We start from the raw sequence: 6669 nt of genomic DNA on the forward strand, positions 1-6669 counted from the left end.
ATCCATATCCCATGCTACGCACAGCGCAGAGCCTTGGTGGGTCTGTAAGGCTGGATTTGGTGCTAGAGCTGCTATGGCTGCTACCACGTGGGGCACGTTGGAGGTCCCACAGCCTCTGGCCTTCCCCTTGGAGACTGTTAGGAAGAGAGGTAATGGTGGCAGCTGCCAGAGCTTTCTACTGAGCAAGTGGCAGGGGGCAGATGGCAAGAGCTAATCTGGGGGTGTGCATGAGTTGGATCTGATATAGACAATAACGGATAAGGAGTAAATTAGAGATCAGATATATAAAATAAAAGCAATTGGGGAAATGGAAAATTCTAGAAGAAGGTATATCTGGAATATGGATTTATAGAGCATGAGAGACAGAGGCCTCTGTTAACACATGGAACCAGAACGTGGGGTGGGCAGCCCTGCCCCAGGAAGCAGGAGGCCTGGTCCCAGTTCCCTTCCTTCCCTTAATCTGTGGAATGGTCTTGGATTAGTCTCTTCATCTCTTTGAGCCTCTGTTTACTTATTTAAGAAGTAAGAGAGAATGAATCAAAGCTAACTCTTTTTTTTCCAGGTCTAAGATATATGTTCTAGAGAGAAAATTTTGCAGCAGTAATTTATATGTAGAGTCTTTCAAATTTTGCTATATAAAAAAATGAGGAATTATATAGTCAAGAGTATCCCCAGACAGAAACTTATTTTTATCTTAAAATATGCACTAAGTGGGGCCCACGATGAGCTACTGCTCTGGGAAGCCAGCCAATCTGAATTCTAGGCCTGACTGTCAGCAGCCAGCCATCTTATTACGTGGAAATCAACTAACATCTATCTCTGGGCTTCAGCAAAACCCAAGCACTAGGCTCCAACCACGCTGGCTGCAGTCCAAACGTAAGCACTGACCAGCTGTGTGACCTTGGCCTGACCCATGCAACTTGACCTCCCTGATCTTTTCCTTGCCTCTAATATGAGGTAGGAATAGTATAATACCTATTAGGAGGGGCTGCTGTAGCAAATGCATATGAAATGTCTCACATGGCCGGGTGCGGTGGCTCACGCCTGTCATCCTAGCACTCTGGGAGGCTGAGGCGGGCAGATTGCCGGAGGTCAGGAGTTCGAAACCAGCCTGAGCAAGAGCGAGACCCCGTCTCTACTATAAATAGAAAGAAATTAATTGGCCAACTAAAAATATATAGAAAAAATTAGCCAGGTATGGTGGTGCATGCCTGTAGTCCCATCTACTTGGGAGGCCGAGGCAGGAGGATTGCTTGAGCCCAGGAGTTTGAGGTTGCTGTGAGCTAGGCTGATGCCACGGCACTCTAGCCTGGGCAACAAAGCAGACTCTGTCTCAAAAAAAAAAGAAAGAAAGAAAGGAAAAAAAAGAAATGTCTCACATGAATATACACCCAAATGTTCATTCATATTTCCCTGTTTGTAAAAAGAGGTGGGTAGAACCATGGACCCCTAAGACCCATTTCAGCATTAACATTCCATGATTCCTACCCTGATTCCTTACTTAATTATTACAAATGATTTAAAGAGCACTTATTATTAATAGGGGTTTAGTCCTGTACTACCTTGCCCTCAAGAAGTGCACAACCTGCTTGGAGCAGTCACATAAGATGAGAGACCACACACAGCAATCTATATGATTATGATAAGGGATGGTATCTTAAAAGCTCAATAGATCTTATTTAGAGTTCTAACATTGATGACTTATCAAGCACATTATTCTGGGAAAAGGCACTTCGTCAGTATTGGGGAATATGCTTATGACAGGAGAATATTCTTACAGTTCTTTAAAAAATTATTTTATAAATGCCCATTAGTATATGTTCAACCGATAACTAATGGAGTATTATTGGAAGCACTGTTCATATAAGAGTTTTCTTCTGGGCTGGGCGTGGTGGCTCACGCCTGTAATCCTAGCACTTTGGGAGGCCGAGGTGGGCGGATTGCTCAAGGTCAGGAGTTCGAAACCAGCCTGAGCGAGACCCTGTCTCTACCAAAAATAGAAATAAATTAATTGACCAACTAAAAATATATATACAAAAAATGAGCCGGGCATGGTGGCGCATGCCTGTAGTCCCAGCTACTCGGGAGGCTGAGGCAGGAGGATCGCTGAGCCCCGGAGATTGAGGTTGCTGTGAGCCAGGCTGACGCCACGGCACTCACTCTAGCCTGGGCAACAAAGTGAGATTCTGTCTTAAAAAAAAAAAAAAAAAAGAGTTTTCTTCTAAAGTCAGAAGCATGGTAAATTATATATTATTGCTTTGTCTAACTGTTCTTTATAATGATATCATATTTCTAATGGAAAAAATTAACATTAAAATTAATATTAGATTGGTGACTTGAGTTGAATTGATATGGAAATGCTTTCTGTTGCCATAACAGTGAAAATGGGTAGCTTTTTGGATTCAGTTAGTACAAAATACTCCATGCAAGAAATACGGGACAATGTCTTATTATTCATCGATAGCAAAGTCTCTCTAACCACTTAGGAAGCAAAACTAAATGCAGGGCTGAAAAACCCCATTCCATTTTAATTATGAAGACAGAGAAAAAAATCAGAAAAGTATATTATTTCAAAATTATGTTTGGATTAGGAAAAAATATCATGTATCAATGAGTAATCCTGGGCAAAATGGAAAAATCTGCTGCAGTTTATTAGGCATTTAATAAAACATGTAGAAAAGTAATTTAAGAAGGTTTTAGGCAGGACTCTCAGAAAGGTTTATTTTAGGGTATTTAGGAAGATTCTGTAATAGGCTACAATGTGTTGTGGTGGTAAGGAGGCTGAACTTGAACTTAGAACATGTTGGCTCAAGTCCTTAGTCTGTCAATTACTGTTTTTACTTTGGCCAAAGGTCCTATCCTCACCATGATTTGATTTTTTTTTCCTTTTTATTTTATAGGTCATCCATAAGGAGGCTCTCCATGATTTGGTTACCTATAAAATTGAGGGCCTTACAATTATTTCAAATTTGTTATCTATAGTGTTATCGAATTTTACATGCACATAAAGAGATAAGTAGTTTTATAAAACTTCTTTGAAAAACAGCAGCCCTTCTCCCAACATTTTCCCATCCTCATAGTTATTTCTTTTAATATTTGCCTCTGTCTCTCTTAAGTTATAGGCGTAAAGTGCTAGTTTTTAAAAAGTTGTGGTAAAATATACATAAGACCATTTTAACTGTACAGTTCAGTGGAATTAAGTACTTTTCACATTGTCATGCAACGATCACCACTATCCATCCAGCTTTTGCATCATCCCAAACTGAAACTCTGTACCCATTAACCAATAACTCCCCCCCAAAACCCCTCCCCCAAAACCCCAATAACTCCCCATTACTCCCTGCCCTCAGCCTCTGGTAGCCACTGTTCTACTTTCTGTCTCTGTGTGTTTAACTACTCTAGGTACCTCAAATAGGTGGAATCATACAATATTTGTCCCTTTGTGACTGGCTCATTTCACTTAGAATAATGTCTTTCAGGATCATCCACGTTGTAGTATGTACCAGAATTTCCTTCCTTTTTAACGCTAAATAATATTCAATTGTATGTATATATCACATTTAGTTTATCCATTCATCTGTCAGCAGACATTTGGGTTGCTTCCACATTTTGGCTATTGCAAATAAAGCTATTATGGACACGGATGCACAAATATCGTTTGAGTCTCTGCTTTCAATTCTTTTGGGTATATACCCAGAAGTGGAATTGCTGGATCATACGGTAACTGTGTTTAATTTTTTGAGGAACTGCCTTACTGTTTTCCATAGTGTCTGCACCATTTTATATTCCTACCAACAGTGCCCAAGGGTTCCAACTTTCCCACATTGTGTCCAACACTTGTTATTTTCTATTTTGCTTTTCTAAAATACGGAATGATTTATGAATTTGCGTGTCATCCTTGCAAGTGGCCATACTAATGTTCTCTGTATCATTCCATTTTATTTTTTTATTTTTTTTATTTTATTTTTTTTTTTTTTGAGACAGAGTCTCACTTTGTTGCCCAGGCTAGAGTGAGTGCCGTGGCGTCAGCCTAGCTCACAGCAACCTCAAACTCCTGGGCTCGAGTGATCCTTCTGCCTCAGCCTCCCAGGTAGCTGGGACTACAGGCATGCGCCACCATGCCCGGCTAATTTTTTATATATATATCAGTTGGCCAATTAATTTCTTTCTATTTATAGTAGAGACGGGGTCTCGCTCTTGCTCAGGCTGGTTTTGAACTCCTGACCTTGAGCAATCCGCCCGCCTCGGCCTCCCAAGAGCTAGGATTACAGGCGTGAGCCACAGCGCCCGGCCTGTATCATTCCATTTTAATATATGTGCGGCTAAAGTGAGCACAACATGTATTTTTGCTTTCTATTTTCTGGAAGATTTCCTTAACTTTATCTTCCAACCCTTCTATTAAGTTTTTATTTTTGCTATTATGCATGTCATTTCCAAGAACTGTTGGTTTCCTGAATATTTCCTGAGTAAGAGAACATCTTATTCTTTTTTATGGATAAAATAACTTTTCCTATCTGTCTGAGTACATTAATTATAGTTATTTAAGGCCTTAGTCTGCCCACAATGGTGTCTACTTCTTCAATTTGCCTTTTCCTTCCTATTCCTTTGTTTTAGCCTCTTTTATGTTACAGCTTTCCCTTGGATATCTGGTGATCCCTGGCCATTTGCTCATATATAGGAACACTGAGCTGTTTGGAAGCTCTGGGCTTGTTGATTATGAGATCCATTACAGGGTGATTTACCAGGGACACTTTGCATGTATCTTTAGATATATTAATTTGGACTACTGAGGTTCCCCAAAGAAGTATTTTTTTAATTTCCTACTGAAAAGATACAGACCTGGCTCCCTTTATACCAGAGCTCATCAAGAAAAGAGATGGGGTGTCTTCTCAACATTCAGCATGCAAATGTTCTGTTAATACCTCTGGGTTCAGTACAATACTCCCTTAACTGTGCCTAATATTCCCTGGTCCAGAAACTCTGTTTTCTATCTCCAGAGAGTAAACCTTCAGGGTTTGGATGCTGGGCGTTGGAGAGGCATTTGATTTGCTGCACTGAATGGGAGAGAGTGATTTGAGGACCTAACTGCTTCTTAAACAAACATTAACCCCATCCTTCAATAGCCCTGGTTTTGTCCCTACTTTCAGAGTCACCTGGTGTGCCAATTCCAGAGACTTCCTGGATTCTGCAGTAAAACTGTTTTGCTTCTTAGCTTTCTTCCTGCAGGTTTAGGATTGAGGTCTATATCAGTTATCTGAGTCAATTACCTCTCATTCACTGTTTTCCAGCTAATAGTATTTTTTGCAGTGTTTCCTCTCCAAGGTGCTTTTTATCTTGTATGTTTTATAGTTATCTTTTATTATCATTTTTGTAGAATTTGGAGGCAGTGAAAGTAAATATGTAGGCATTCAATCTTCTTTTCCCCAGAATGCTACATATTTCCTAGTTCTAATAGTCTGTTAGTCTGAAATGTGGATGATAAACTGTAAAAATAGCCCAATCTCAGTTATTCAAGGTTGTATCATAGAAAGATATAGATTTTCATGATTTCTGGGGCCTTTCTTCTTATACTAGCTGTCCATTTGCTTATCACTTCTTATACTAGTGTTCACCATCACTATTACAGTAGATGGTGGCTGAAGGTGTGATTGATGAAATTCCTATCAACTTGTTTTACAACTTACCTTTTCTGATAAAGAGGATACAGAAAGGAAAATGTTAAGGGACATGGGTAAAGTGAGGACTTACTGTTTTAAATTATTTATGGTCGCTCAGCCCCCAGTTAGTTTTAAAAATTTTAATGTTTTAGAATCATATTTCTTTCAACAAATAATAAGAAAGGAATACCTCATTTCAAAATGCTATATTTGTACAAAATACTTTCATGCTATCCTTTGATCACATTAATGACATGAAACATGTTCAGATAAAGAAACTGAGGCATGAAAGAGACCAGTCAAATAACCTCCTTAAGTATATACAGCTACTAAGGATCTTTCTGGGGTCAGGAGAAATCACAGTTTTCTTCTTCATCTTATCATTATGGTTTGATAAGAACTGTCCACTCTCTAGGGAGGAGATTTGGGGCAGAATTGCTACCATTTGTAACTACTATTTCCTGAGCATCTACTAAGTGCCTGGCTATGTGCAAAATACTTTATACACATTGTCTCATAAATCTTTATTATGATCCTCTTTCTTTATAGATAGGAAACTAAGATTAAGAGAGGTTAAGAAACTTGCTGGGCTGGGCAATGGTATATGAATATGATATTTCATATGGAATATGAATGGTATAAGAATATGGTATTTAGGCTGGGTGCAGTGGCTCATGCCTGTAATCCTAGCACTCTAGGAGGCCGAGGCAGGCAGATTGCTCAAGGTCAGGAGTTCGAAACCAGCCTGAGCGAGACCCCGTCTCTACCAAAAATAGAAAGAAATTAATTGACCCACTAAAAATATATATACAAAAAATTAGCCGGGCATGGTGGTGCATGCCTGCAGTCCCAGCTACTTGGGAGGCTGAAGTAGGATCGCTGAGCCCAGGAGTTTGAGATTGCTGTGAGCTAGGCTGACGCCACAGCACTCACTCCAGCCTGGGCAAGAAAGTGAGAGTCTGTCTCAAAATAAATAAATAAACAAATAAATAAATAAAAAGAAACTTGCTGA

At 39.6% G+C, this 6669-nt stretch overlaps 1 pseudogene; it reads right to left on the minus strand.

Moving 5' to 3' along the window:
- Positions 1-3861: 3861 nt before the first annotated feature.
- On the minus strand, positions 3862-3950 carry LOC142864763 (uncharacterized; annotated as a pseudogene).
- Between the last annotated feature and the right edge of the window lie 2719 nt (positions 3951-6669).

The sequence above is a fragment of the Microcebus murinus genome, chromosome 26 (genome assembly GCF_040939455.1).
Source record: "Microcebus murinus isolate Inina chromosome 26, M.murinus_Inina_mat1.0, whole genome shotgun sequence".
Classification (NCBI taxonomy): Eukaryota; Metazoa; Chordata; class Mammalia; order Primates; family Cheirogaleidae; genus Microcebus; species Microcebus murinus.